The sequence below is a fragment of the Arvicanthis niloticus genome, chromosome 7, assembly GCF_011762505.2.
Source record: "Arvicanthis niloticus isolate mArvNil1 chromosome 7, mArvNil1.pat.X, whole genome shotgun sequence".
Taxonomy (NCBI): Eukaryota; Metazoa; Chordata; class Mammalia; order Rodentia; family Muridae; genus Arvicanthis; species Arvicanthis niloticus.
The window spans coordinates 45,443,314-45,458,028 of record NC_047664.1 but is presented as its reverse complement, the minus strand read 5'-3'; positions in this window follow the sequence as shown (position 1 = coordinate 45,458,028).

Sequence of the window (14,715 nt, the reverse complement as noted above, 5' to 3'; positions counted from 1 at the left end):
AGGTACACTACAGAGGTCGTGAGTTAGGAAGATTTGTCTTAGATTAGGTTTGATCTACATGGATATGTGTAGTGTCCTTAGGTAAAGAGAGATCCACACTTCTGAGGGCTTTTTCTCAGGCAAAAAGACCATTGATAACTGACCATTGTCAGCAACTAGAAAACAGAATAGAATGAATTCTCCCTCAGGGCATTCTGTAGGAGCCAAATAACCCTGCTATAATGGAATTTGGATGCAGCCCCCCAGAACTGGGTGAGCATAAACATCTGTTGTTCTTTGCGACAATTTATGGTATTGTGTCACAATAGCCTAGGAAACTAATACTGTGTTGTCCTGAACAGGCATAGGTGAGAGAGACATTGAGGATCTGGAAGTGTAGTCCCCTATTTCCTAGCTCAGCAGCTATACTTAGAGTTGTCTATAACAATATCTCATGGAGGAGGTTGGGATGGTGTGGTGGGGTGGGGCAGTGTGTCTTTTCACAGTTCTCTGTTTAAAAGAAACAGCCATTTCTGGCTCACAATTCTGAAGTCAGTAAATGCATACCCCAATAGCAGTCTTGGCAGTATGGAACAATGACTTTAGGATGACAGGATCATTTGTTTCCTGATAACCTTCAAGATGGATATTCTGGATAATTTTTTAAAAGAAAAATAAAAGCCTATATCAGTATACAGATCCCCCTATCCTGTGCTGCTCTTGGGAAATCTCTATGTTTTGTGACATCCAGTTTGACATTTTTAGGTCTGATTTTGTCTGCTGTGTAAAACATTTTTTGGTTGTGTCAATATCTCATGCACTTCCGAGGACTTGGGGGGAAAATGAAAAGTAAGTCACTCCTAGGAAAAGTGGGCTGCAGATTATCATGATTTGATCTGTTTAAAAGATAAGGAAACTCAGACGACAGAGAAAGATGGCTACATTGATTAATAATAGAGCACACAGAGGTGAGAAATATTAACCAGAAATGCTTCAACTTCTAATCACTGCTGTTTGAACTTGTGTACTACCCTAACCCGACCCCAATTTCCCTGAACAATCTCACATGCTGTTGAAGTTGTCCTCAACACAAGACCTCCCAATGACTCCATCTTCAGAGGTTAGGAGCTCTCCCTGGCTACAGAACACGACCCATGCTTTAACTAATTCATGGTCACTATATGTGGGTTACTTTGGTATTACTCTTTTGCTACAGACACAAACTATTTTGCCACAATTAATGTTTTGGTCAACAATGTGCAGACTTAAATCCCTGAATTATATGGCTAGGCAAATAAAAGCAGACCACAGGATTTGGTCTGCTCAGGTTGGCTGTGACTCACCCTGTAAAGACAAGCCAGAAACCTTGCTGCTTTCCCAGTAAGCCTGGGGGAATCATACTGTTATATTATGCTTTTTTTTTGTCCCTGTACACAGATGTAGTCAGTCTGTTGAATTTGTATAACACAGTAGGGCATTTCAGCAGGTAGAAATTAGTCAAATATCCACAAGGAAAGTCTTCACACTTCACTTAGAGACTCTGAAGTTCTGGTCATCATCACAGGAGAGGAACAAGTTGGGAATGTAAGAGATTTACAGATTTCACGAAAGCTAGGCTTTTTTTTCCCTCCTCTCCCCTCCCTCCTTCCTTCTTTCCCTCCCTCCCTCCAGTCTCTTCTCTCTTAAGGGGTCTGAAGCTGAAAAATAAAAAAAATTATTGATTGTGTGAATAAATATATTTTCTTAAATGATTTAGAAAGCTCTGTTTATTCATTTACCGACAGTGTTTAGAATATATAGTAGCCAGTATGTCTGCAGATATATTTATGTTGGACTGTTTGGCTTGGCTTCACCTCTGTAATAATTTATAACAGTTTCAATGTAAACCTACCACCAAACAGGTCAAAAAGGTCCTGGATTTTAAGCATGGTCCTCCCAGATAACTCCCAGTGCTGGTCCCCACCCAGATCCCGGCTCATCTCTCTCTCCCTCAGGATGTGGACATTTTTCATTTAGGAGAATGTAAAGGTGACGGTTTTTAATTTGTTTTCTCATGTCAGAGCTTTATATTCTTTCTAAAACTCAGGTTATATTTACACTAAGGAGATAAAGCTTCTAGGCATATTGAATTACAATTACATTCTATCACAAGTTTAGGTTGATGAACATGAGATATTTTATGCTTATTTGCATTGTGTTTATTATTGCCAGAAGCTAACAAGATAGGAAAAATGAGCCTAATTTTTAGGCACAATCACTGAGGAGATACATTAAGGTCTACCTTGTTATTTTCAATTTTTCTGTATATTTTATTAGCTTTATATGGCTATGTTTTTTCTAGATAAAATTTTGACAAACTCTTAGTATCAAAATATCCTTGCAACTAATAATTTTTGGTTTTGCAGTAGATAGCACATCTAATATCATATGGTCAGTCCTGAAAGCATTCATACAAGTAACACTATACAGATGGAACAAGTTATATTTAGAAATATATACATGCATATAGATACATGCATGTAATAATAGTTTAAAAAAAGAGGCCATGATTTGAAAAATGGCAAGGAGGGGGGGCTTAAAAAATTTTTTTTAGAAGAGAGGAAAGGAAAGGGAGAAATGTTGGAATTATAATATCAAAAATACTTAGCTTAAACTACCTATATGGGGTTGGGAATTTAACTTTGTGGTAGAGGGCTTGCCTAGCAAGCACAAAGTCCTAGATTCAGTCCTCAGCTCTGAAAAACAAAAAGAAAATGTGGCAATGGTGAAAACCCACAAAAGTGTGTGTGTGTGTGTGTGTGTGTGTGTGTGTGTGTGTTCAAGAAAAAAAAGTCTCAACCTTAAAAACAGACAAATCAGAAAGGGTTAACCTTTTTAGGTAGATTAAAGAGATAAAGGACCACTTAGGTGTGAAACAAGGCACACAGCATTGTATTGAATGGATAACCCCTTGCAGAAGATGTTTTATGTGTTTTTATTTCACTAGTGTGTTGACCAAGCTGCTTATCATGCTTTGTTTAGTTTCTACTGACCCCACCCCCCACATTCATTCATCTAGTTAGTCAAAAGGTACTTATAGAAGTGTCTACATATTCTGGGTTATGACCTTCATCATCTGTCAGTGTTGCCTTTTTTTCCTAGTCAATTTTTTCAAAATATGTGTTATTACCTCATTTTCCAGATGGTGGCCTAAAGATCTATGGGATTACTTAAGCTGCTCGGAAGATGCACAATCAAGATTTGAATGATCACAGACAATTACAATCTGTCTGTTTGCAGAACAATGGTGAGTACAGCCCTAAATCTAGCATTAAACAGATCAACATACACATTGTCTTGCTGCATTTCAATGACAATGTGACCTCAAACACAGATGCTCCAACTTGCCCTTATGTGTTGAGACCCTAGAATGTGTACTTATAGTTTTAGTCTGGCAATGGCAGCCCTTCCACTGGGGACCAAACTCAAGAGATCAATAGAGGCTTATAGTTACTGACTCAAGAATATACTCCCAAAGAATCTAAATATTAAAAAAAGGTGTGTGACATTAAAACCTTAACACACAGCATTTCACAAGAATGCATTAAAAACAAAACATATTGATAATTTCATATCTCATGCTTTCCTAGTAACTATCATTAATATTGAGGGATAAGAAGAAAACATTCAATGTTTTATAAATTGGGTAACTTCTTGCTTTTGTTATACAACAGCATTCATGTCGCTTTCCTGAAGTATAGCTACTTCAGTCAGGAGTCTAAGTTCAAGCTCCCAGGAATAAACAGATGTGGGAGAGAAACCAGTGGGCCACTTCAGGATGCCTGCTCATTGTTGTTCTCTGTCTTGACTTAGCTATCAAAAGCCAGTTTTCTGCCTTTAGAAGGAAATTTTCAATCTGCATCAACATCAGGAAGTCATTAGTCATAGTATCTTCATCTGCAAGAAGGAGGGCATTTTTATTTAAACAGTCAGGGTTTCTTCAGGAAACAGAACTATTAAGAATGATAGAGAACATGATCTTTATCATGGGAATTTAATCTTATAAATTGTTAGCTGGTTAAACACTTAATGTAGTTTCATATTGCTTCAATGTCCGAGGATAAGACTGGGGTCTACAAGAATGAGCTATATGGAGAAAGAGCTATAGGTACACTTTCTGCCTAATGAGGTAGCCATGCCAGCAGGTCAAGGATACTATACATGGGCTCCAAGGGTATTGGGTACCTGCACCAAACATCCAAGCATAGAAAAGTCATGGCTTTAGCTTTACTTTTATCTACTCATCTAGTTCAAAATCTCCTCACAGGCCACTCTAAAACAGCCTTATTATAGAGATCCAGTGAGGCATAGCTCTGTCTTAGCTGGGTTGACTCAACAAAAACCTGACACAATGCTTCCTATTTTCCATTCTTTGAGGCAGACACTTGTGAAGTAGAATTTTCTTCAGAGTGTGGATGTTCAAGAGGAGCTGACGGTGAAAATGGCAGATATCTGGGCCACAAAATGTAATCAGGAACCATAGTGTTAAATAACTTGTAAGTTTTTCTACATGGGGCAGATTCATATGAAACATGACCTGCATTTTGTGTCTCTTATTTCTGTTTGGGAGACTGATGTAATTTTCAACCTTCTCACACTTTGGTATGATAAGTCAAACAAACAGAAAAAAAAAGGTATATTCACAAAATAGTTAAGAGGAAAAACAGATCCTTTGTCCTCAAGGAAATATTAGAGCTACCGAGTCATTCAATTGACTATGTGCTAGTTAACTTCATGTTTTGGAAAAATGTGTAACTTCTGCTTTGTTAAGTCACTGCACTTTATTTCTTCTAAAACAGAACCAAAGTCCACTGCCTTAGTTAGGGTATAATTGCTATGAAAAGACATTATGACTATTGCAACTTTATAAAGAAAACCATTTATTTGGGGCTGGCTTACAGTTTCACAGGTTTAGTTCATTATTGTCATAGCAAGAAGCATGGTGGCATGTAGGCAGGCATGGCGCTGAAGAAGGAACTGAGAGTTCTACATCTTGATCCACAGGCTGAAGGAGAAAATGAGGAAATTTTGAACTAGATGAGTACAGGCTTGAGAGCAGGAGACCTGAAGGCCTGTCTCCACAGTGACACATTTCCTCCAACAAGGCCACACCTACTCCACCAAGGCCATACCTCCAACTAGTTCCACTCCTTAAGGCCATGCTTTCAAACACATGAGTCTTATGTGCTTCCTAGCTGTTCAAACCACCATAGTCTCTTATCTGCCACTTAGCCGACCTACCTCATTGGCATATGATTGCAAGAAAGTAACAAAACCTTTGTGGGAAGTGTGAGTTAGTAGAGAACGTTTGACCTTTGCAGGACTTCATGATGCTTTCTGCATGCAGCAGGTTTAGAGTTATCCTAAATCTAGTACTAGAAATACAGGCAGCTTTTTGTAGTTCATTTTGACAATAATGCAAGAAGTGATGATGAAGTTGTAACAATGAAATATTTTTTAAGACAAGTTATACTTACTGAAATGAAAGAATTCAGGATTTTTTACTCAGTATTATTTAGCTTTGATAATATTTTCAGGTATTCTAGGTCTTATGTTTGTACACCTCACATAAGAAAATGAAGAATTGAGATAGAGTTTCCACATTATCCGGTCCACCGTTTAACCAAATCTCTTGACATTTGTTGTTTACTTGGCATTTGGATTTCACAAAATGACTTCTTCAATTAGGTGGACTTTCTGTCTTGATGCTTTTCGGTGAGTAAATATAACACCAAGATATTTTAGATATTCTGTCTTGTTTATCACTACCACATTATGTTCAGTTTACTTACTTCTTTAATCACCCAGAGCAGTAGAGGATAGCATTAGTTATACAAACCTTTGCATTAATAAGTTTGTTCTGTTGATTGTTTTTTCAAGTGGTGATTTTGGTTTGGGTTATATACAATAGCTAGCTTTGTTCCCAGTTTAAAGTAGATGAGGGAGAAAAGAGTAAGAGAAAGAGCAAGGAAAAGAGAGGAGAAGAGAGGAAAGGAGAGAGATCTTGAATAATTATAACAAAGAAATTGATAAGGAGGCTTTAGAACAAGAATGTGCTTATGGATTATAGTTTCTAACTCTCAGATGAATGAATGATATGCTAAGGGATTCATGTATTGAATTCTGAGTAGCCACCAGAATTCAGTATAAGTAATGGTATGCCACTTTCATGCCTAGTTTATAAAGGGTGGTGACCTTTATCTCTGGTGTGTGCCCTTTCTCTCTCATTACTTGCTCAGTTCATTTGTCAGGGCAGGCATCCCTGCTGAATCCTTCTCCTCTTATGAGAACAGCAATCATATTGGAGTAAAATATCATGCTTATGTCCTTTCTGAATCTTTATTATCTTCATAACGACCATCTACACCCGACTGTAGATAAGGTTATCTATCATGTATGATGAAAGCAGCAGCACCAAGTGACAGAGGTGCTGCCCAAGCCAGCATTTTATTACAATCCACAGTAGACATTCTGAGTAAATTTTATACATAAGAGACTTCTCTTCATCTGGCCACAGGTTGCTCTTGGGCATGTCTGCTGCTGCCTGACACACAGTTCTGAGTTCATCTGAATATTCACCCCAAACTGCAGACAGTATCTCTTCTTTTGGCACTGGCCCTCATCATCTAAGGGTTGTCACTTCTTCCTGCATTCCCATTCAAACAGCACTCTGAATAATCCTTTGAGGTCAGGAGTAGGGGATTATTATCCTGAGCTGTGGTCCAGGAAGGTTGGATGACTGATGTGTAATCTTCCGCTAACCAATCGAAGTGCCAGGCCTAAGACTTGGAACTTCTGTTTCTTTGACATGTGCTATGTTTATCTTTTCTTTTCATTTCTTTTTTGTTAATTTTGTTTTTGTTTGTTTGTTTGTGTTTTGTTTGTTTGTTTTTTTGTTGTTGTTGTTTTTCATTTTTAGGTTTTTCTTATTCGGGTTATGGAAGACCAGACTCACAAGGTAAAGTGGAAGCAGGCCACTGAAAGATGAGCAAATTGACCTGTTTAGGATGTGTGCATCCTAATATCTGAAAATATTTTTCTAACATTTTAGGTTTGGCATAGCAAATTATGCCAACATTCCTTTCCTTTCATTTTTAAACCCACATGTATTCTTAGGGAAATTAAGCTCATATGTTTCTGATTCATTTACTGTATAACTCATCAAAATATTGTTTTATAACAGTTCTTGGCAGGCTATGAAACCTGTTAAAATACAGACTTCTCCCCTCTTACTACCATGGAAGCTGTGCATAACTGAAAGCATCGTACAAATTAGCTGGAAAGCATTTTTTTCAAGTGAGTTTCTCACAAACACTGAAGTTTTAGTTGATTTCTCTGTGATCTTTGTAAGTTAAAAACAAAACAAAAGAAAACTCTCTGACTATATAGTATGTATGCCTGGGATGCATTAGAATTCAGAGTCACATAGATCCAGGCCAGATGGCTCTGGGATTCAGATACCTGCACATGATAGACCTAGAAAGAACTGATAGGTAGAGCAGAAGATTACCAGTAGTGTTGCCATGCTTGCTCAGACCTTTATAAAACTATCCCACAGGATCTTCCCAAGTACCTATGTCTTGCCATCATTACTTCACATAGAACACAACAAGGAAATAGGGTCTCTTCTATGTCAAGTCATACTTTTGCTGCCCATGGATCCGAGACAATGTGGGGCAGATTGATTACCGAGTCCAAACTCCTAAACTGTATATGGATTAGGAAATAGGGATCCAGATGAGCTGAGAGACACGTCTGACTTGCTGGATGGAGAGGTGGAAATTCAGTGACTTTCATGTTCATTAATGGCATATAATTTATTTCTCTTTAAACTTTAATTCTGACCACAAGCTTATTTCCTCTGGGCATGTTGCTTACATTTGGGGCAAGATTTTTGGCCAAGACTTTGAATGAGCAATCCAAAATTCTGCTCCTGCCACATGGGTGGTTTCTTTTAGCTGTTGTCATGTTCACAGTCATGTGAGTAGCTGCCCCTTCTCAAATAGTGCGGCTCTGTCAGAAAAAACTATCATACCTACTCTTTATTAGACACTGCACTGTGTTTTCTCTTAAGTTAATTTTGGTATGAAAACATTTATGTTTGTATTTGTAATACAAGCTCTACTGTGGTTGATTTAAATAGTTCTTAAATTTGTTCTAAGTTTTTAATTTTTGTTGTTGTTGATGATGATGATGATGTTGCTGATGTTTTTGTTGGTTGTGTTGATAGTACTGGTGGTGGTGATGGTGGTGGTATGTGTGTATGTGTGTATGTGTGTGTGTGTGTGTTTGTGTGTGCGCATGTTGGCAGACACTCATTCATCACAGTATATATGTAGTATCAGAGGATATCTCTTTAGAATCAGTTTTCTCTTGCTACTTTGTGAGTTCTACAGATCATACTCAGGTTAGCAGGACTGCACAGAAGTACCTATACCCACAAAGTCATCCCATCAGCCCGAGTCCAAGTCCTTTTTTAACTTTTGTTTAATGCTTTCTTAAACTACTTGTTATAATTCAAATTGCTCCCACATGAATTATGCAATTCTGGTTTTCTGATTGATTGAACAGTGAAGTAGCAAACCAAAAGAGGATATCAGCCTATTGTACCCAAAGTTATGAAGCTAGAGATATATGAGCTGAACAGACATAGTCTGGCCTGTTATAGATAGGGTCCTTCATCCTCAACATGCTTACATTTTATAGAATGCAGAGCTGTCTGTGGTAATATGTGCCTATCCTGGAGGGCTGATGTGTCTTACTAGCCTGAGAACAGGTAGCACTAAAATAAAATAAATAAAATAAAATAAAATAAAATTAAGGAAACTATTTTTCTTAACTTGGAAATTGTTAAAATTTGTGTGTTTATATGTATGCATGTGCATATGAAAACATGTTATGGGTATACATAATATATATAGGATTTTGGTACTATTAACAGTTTCTGATGACCATTGAGCATATATTTTTATGGATAAGAAAAACTTACACTATTATAATTTATTATTTTTCATATACTTTATTGTTAATTAAAACAATCTTTGTGTGCATGATGAGTGTTTGTAGGTATTTACATGCGTGACTATGCTCATAAAATCTTAGGAATGCACATGCCATGATACTTATATGGAGATCAGAGGACATCTTAGGTTATGGGTCTCTATCTCCCACCTTGTTTAAATCAAAGTCTCTTTCTTGTTCATTCTCCTTTTTATACCAGGGTGGCTAGTTGATGGGTTTCTGGGGATTCCCCCCACGTCTGATTCCCATTTCCTTGAAGAAGTACTCAGATTACAGACATCTGCCACTGTGAGACTGGATTTATATAAGTCAGGGAGGGAATCAGAACTCAGGTTCTTACACTTGGGTGGCACATGTTTTACATACTGTGGTCAGCCTGGCATTGCTCACATTTTAAAAACCTTGTCTGTTCTCTTATAAGCTTTGGTACAATGGCAAGAAATTCTCTGATTAAGAAGTCTCAGAAGTTCTGCGGATGCACATGTCTGCTACTGTCAAACTATGATGCTTTTTAACTTTAACTTGTGGTTTCAATTTATTCTTTAAAGGAGGTGTTTTAAGATCTCTTTACATTTTAGAAATAATGTTATTTTTGTTAATTTGGATGGTATTTTTTTTTCTTTCACATTATCAAAGTTGACACCTTTTAACCTTATGGGGCATTTATGATTTAGTCAAGACATAATGAAGAATACAGAAATAGCTGTAATAATTCAGATATATTACTTAAGGGCAGAGGATATTAGGCAATCAGTTATTAAAAATTTAAGTTGAGATTGCTTAGAAGCTAGTAACCTAGGGCACTGGCTCCTAGGATCTAGCTGATACACAAAGGTGGAGGTAAAATTATCAACATGAAATGGTTCTGCCACCTTTAGCTTTATATTCATTTTTTGTATTTGTCCTAAATACAGAAAAATGTATGTAATGGTGTGAAAGATGTGATAGAAAGATGCAGGATGAAGAGGGAAGCTAATGAAAACATTGCAGAGCAAGTGAATTGAATAATGGAAAACAGATTTAGACCTGTGTAAAAATGAGAGATATTAAAGGCAGTGTGAGTCCAAGTGTTGACATGTGTGTGACCTATAGCATATATGAAGACTATTGAAAAAGAGCCCTTCAAGTTAAGAAATGCAGTAATAGATGGATAATGTGGGCTAATGTATTATACGTTTTAGAGGAGTCATCTCAGGACTCAGTTATGATCTTGGCTGGGCTTTGAATGGATTATCCACAGAGATTTCTACCTTATATACTGTCTTAGTTAGGGTTTCTATTGCTATGAAGACACAACAATGACCATGACAAATCTTATAAAGGGAAAATATTTAATTAGGTCTGTCTTACAGTTTCAGAGATTTAGTTCATTACCATCATGGAAGCATGGAAGTGTGAAGACAGACATTGTGCTGGAGAGGAATCTGGGAGTTCTACATCTTGATCAACAGGCAGCAGGAAGAGAACTGGCTTGACCTTCTGAGACTTCAAACTCTACCTCCTCCAACAAATTTATAATTATTCAAATAATACTACACCTCTTAATAGTGCCACTCCATATGTACCATAGGTATGTGTGCCATTGCTGCATCATCAGGGTTATTATGCCATGCTTGTTGCTGTTTTAGTTCCTATAAGTCATAGCTAGGTATGACTCTTGGTTACTTCTCTTCATTGGAAGCTTGCATGGAACCAGAGGCCATAGATTTGAGAAAGAGAAAAGGAGAAGAGCAATGGGGTGAGAGCCAGAAATGGAAAGGAATAAAATTATATATATATATATGTATATATATCAACAATGAATGGAAAAAGGATAAAAAGCAAAATATTCTGGTATGAAAAACTGCAGGAAGATATATTCTATGTATAAAGCAAAACAAACAAACAAACAAAATGCACTTGCAACTTAAGACATCTCTCTGGGAGCCGAGAAATTGGAACCATTGCAAAGCCTTAATAGTCAATCAGGGAGGGAGCAGGGGGCTTAAACCCCTATTGTGCTTTCTCCTCCTTGCCTTTTCAGTAATGGGCTTGTTTCTAAGGCACAAACAGGGCAGGGAAGTACAAAGCACATAGTGGTATAGATGATGAGTATAGGACAGAGAACAGAGAGGGGAAAGGAGGCAGAGTGAATAATAGAAGACTAGACTAAGAAGTTAGAGAATCTGAGTGATAATAAATAACTGAGTTAAAGGGAATGGTAGGAAAGATGGCTTGGAATGTGCATGTCTTAGAACAAAACTCCCTCTTCCTTCCTTAATAAACTGTAGATCAGTTTTTCACACAATGTCCTTAGGTCCCATTCACTGGGATTTCAAGCTTCTGGAATACACACTAGAAATACATGGATTTAGAAGCTACGATATGCTCATTTGCAACCTTTTTTGGGATATGGCAGTCATAGCTAAAGGCAGGACTACTGTTAAAAAAAAATGCTCTTATTTCCTCAGTAAGAGCTCTGCAAAAGATAGAATGCTCTTCTAATTGGACAGAACCCAAATCTTTGTCCAGCTGTGCTTGCTCACATAATCCTTCCCCATGTCAAAGGCTTGGATTTATTTTGCATTGCAATTCCATTTTCAAATAATCACTTCATCTCCATTTAGGCTTTCTTTAATATTCACCAGATTGCTACTTACTTCATAGAATTTGTGGTTCAAACTCTCAAACATACTTGGACCTGGGACTGATTGCTTATACTGAAAGCAGTTCATTAATTGAATTCATTAAACTCATTTTGACTACTTTCTTGAGCATCTATAAGGATGTAAAAGGTCTTCAGAACATAGAAGACCCATGTTCTTGAAAGTTAATGGTCCATATGTGCATGTGAAAAATGACTAAGTATGTAAAGATTTGTTGTTTTTGAAAAAAAAAGCCAGAAATATCAAGGCATATGGGACAATGGAGCACCAGGATAAGAGAATAGATTTAACATAGACTTGAACATGACATTGTCTGGGTGGGAATGGGAGTTAGATATGCTGTAATGAAATTTTAAGACGGGTTGTCCAGTGGAGAGCACCCCATCAAAAATGCCAGACTCATGAGACTGTACACACACACATACACACACATACACACATACATACACACACAGGAGAGAGAAGAAGACAGGAGAGAAGAAGACAGGGAGGGAGGGAGGGAGGGAGGGAGGGAGGGAGGGAGGGAGGGAGGGAGAAAGGAAGAAAGGGAGGGAAAAAGAGAGATGGATACGTGGAAGAACAAGTGGTTTTTCGTTTATGATTTCTATTTCTATGCCTGGTAGCTGCTTCTCTCTATTGTATATTGTACCATAGTCATACTGTGGGTCCTTTGTACTTTAGAAGTGACTATCGTTGTTATTGTTGGTATAGTAGGCATAGCATGGCTTTGGAGTTGGGTCCATTTGAGTAGCATCCATTAGTACTTAGGTGCATCACCTTGAGGAGTTTACTGAATTGCTCTCAAATTTTAAACACTCCTTTAAAGAATAAGAGAATATTTCTTTTGGTAGTATTAGCGAATTTTAGGTATCAAACCCAAGTGCTTACATATGTTGGTAAGCATGCTACCACAGAGTTATAGTCTCTGTCTTCATTTTACTTTTGTTTGTTTCTTTTTAAACAGTTTATCAGGAGGTTTCTCAAGCTGCCTTTTAAGTAACTCTGTCGCTTGACAAGCTTTGACTTTCTTCTAATCCTCCTCCCTCAGTCTCCTGAGTAGTTGATGCTATAAACCTGGGTGGGCAGACTTGGCTCAGAGAATAAGTTTAGTATCATCTTTATGTCGAAACCTACAGAATTACACATGGACCTACAGAATTAAAATAACTCTTGCTTTATACTAAGGCTTCATAAAAATTAAAAAGATAATGTTTGCAAAGAACTTCACATAGAATATGCTATGTGGAAGACACTAAGAATGGGTGCCTATTATTTTCCTTGTTCAGAGTGAGTATATTTGATATTTTATGTTCAGGAGAGAGATACCACAGTTAGGTCTCAGAATATCTAGCAGATCCTAGCAACGGTTTGCAAAGTTTTGGCAGCTAGAGGAAGCAAATAAGTAACATTTTGTGAATCTCAATAATGAAATCATTTCAGAGGCGGCTGAAGGTTAAGAGGCTGGAGGAGGTGGGAATGTTATTCTATCTGAACATGTTCACCTCATCATGGACATTTTAGGATAATATGAGGTTGTATTCTCCTGAATAGAGGATTTCATGCCCGAGTTCTACCACTCGCTTGCAGAGAATCGTCCCCTATGAAGCAGCCCCACTCTGCTATCTGACCCTCTCTGAGAGCTTGGAGAAAAGAATATTCAAATTGGATTTAATTTCTCAGGTTGAGCTGGCTTTGCCAAGGCCGAAAGGTTGCTGTACCATGTTGAAGTGAAGATTTTTTAACACAGTCCAGCCCTTTTGAAATAGTTGACCAGCACTACGTTCAACCCCCAAGTCACACTTCTTGTCATTCTTGAAACAGGAAATGGCTCTCTGCAAATATTTAGTAATGCTGTGGAAACTCTGAAGCTCACAGCCATGGCAACCCTAGGGTTTGCAGGCTGTAAAAGGCACTGCGCCTTTCTCAACAGAATTATTTAATTCCTAAATATTTGTCATAAGTTACATAGAAGAGACAACCTCCTGTGGTCCGTTGTAAGAAAGCCTTGCTTGACATCTGACCCTACAGTCCTATAAACCACACCAGACATCCTCTTTCTCCTCAAACTGCATCTGCTGGGCAAGATTTCCATAAAGCAGCGATTCATGGAAGGGTTCCCCCCTTGCTGTAAGTGTCAACTTGCCCTTGTTTAAGCTAGTTGTTGGCAGAGTGTGCCTGGCCTCCGCTGTGAACTTTGCCTTGTTGCATGGTTGACATAAATAGACTTTACAAGCAATTGTAGTGTGTATTGAAGCTCAATATTTATGTAAAGATGACATGGAATAGGATGGAGAGAGTGGAAAGTATTATTCAAAAGATATTGATCACATAGTAATCAATATTCTCTAATAGATGTGAAACTTTGTAGCTATCAACATGTGCTTGAATAAATAAGTATGCAGAGCTATATTTGTATATACATGTGTAAACAAAGGAAATCTGCTTGCTTTACAGGCAAAAAGTGTTGGATTTACACTCTCCCTTCTCTTCACTGTTTGCTCTCAGTATGTGGATGGATTACTTAGAATAATACATTTTTTATATACTTTAAAAAGATTATTTCTCAGAGTCCTCTTTTCTTCTTAAAAAACACATTTATTATTTATTTGCCTGCTTGCTATGTGTCTGTGTGTATGCTGTGTGCATGTTGTGTATGTGTGTGTGCACACATGCGTGAACATACGTGTGTGTGTGTGTGTGTGTGTGTGTGTGTGTGTGTGCGCGCGCGCGCGCGCGAGTCCACTATATACAAGTGTATGGAGGATGGAGAAAAATTTGTGGTAATACATTCTCTCTTTTGATTCCAGGAATCGAACTCAGACCCTTAAGTTTGGCATCAAGCACCTTTGCCTGCTGAGCCAACTTCCCCAGCCCAACTTGTTTTCTGCTGGGTTGTTGAGGAAACAGCCATTGGAGTCATGAATTAAGTTGCCATATATAGAGGGTAGGAGAGAAGTGATCACAGCCAATAAGTCGGACATTTCTGTGAGGAAAGCAGTTATTTCTGCTTTACAATTATAGAAGTTGAAAC